Below are 955 nucleotides of genomic sequence, written 5' to 3'. Positions count from 1 at the left end.
ATCCAATATATATGTGGTGATATCTCGGGTGCTATTACAGATAGCGCAATAAATCAAAGTGCATTGTCTGTAGGAGGCCCTGGCGCATGAATCTGTGAAGCAGGAACGACCTCGGACCACCAGGGGCCGAGAAAACCACCGTCTCATGGGGCCGGACACTCTGGGTCAGGGAAAAATCCAATATATATGTGGTGATATCTCGGGTGCTATTACAGATAGCGCAATAAATCAAAGTGCATTGTCTGTAGGAGGCCCTGGCGCATGAATCTGTGCAGCGGGAACGACCTTGGACCACCAGGGGCCGAGAAAACTACAGTCTCATGCGGCCGGACACTCAGGGTCTGGGGAAAATCCAATATATATCTGGTGATATCTCGGGTCCTATTACAGATAAGGAAATAAATCAAAGTGAATTATCTGCAGGATGCCCTGGCGCATGAATCAGTGCAGCGGGAACGACCTCGGTCCACCAGGGGCCGAGAAAACCACCGTCTCATGGGGCTGGACACTCAGGGTGAGGGAAATATCCAATATTTATCTGGTGATATCGCGGGTGCTATTACAGATAGCGCAATAAATCAAAGTGCATTGTCTGTAGGAGGCCCTGGCGCATGAATCTGTGCAGCGGGAACGACCTCGGACCACCAGGGGCCGAGAAAACTACAGTCTCATGCGGCCGGAAACTCAGGGTCTGTGGAAAATCCAATATATATCTGGTGATATCTCGGTTCCTATTACAGATAGCGAAATAAATCAAAGTGCATTGTCTGTAGGAGGCCCTGGCTCATGAATCTGTGCAGCGGGAACGACCTCGGACCACCAGGGGCCGAGAAAACCACCGTCTCATGGGGCCGGACACTCAGGGTCAGGGGAAAATCCAATATATATCTGGTGATATCTCGGGTGCTATTAGTGATAGCGCAATAAACCAAAGTGAATTATCTGCAGGAGGCCC

The sequence above is a fragment of the Nomia melanderi genome, unplaced genomic scaffold (assembly GCF_051020985.1).
Source record: "Nomia melanderi isolate GNS246 unplaced genomic scaffold, iyNomMela1 scaffold0014, whole genome shotgun sequence".
Taxonomy (NCBI): Eukaryota; Metazoa; Arthropoda; class Insecta; order Hymenoptera; family Halictidae; genus Nomia; species Nomia melanderi.
The sequence above is the reverse complement of the archived record's forward strand: the minus strand, read 5'-3'. Positions refer to the sequence as shown.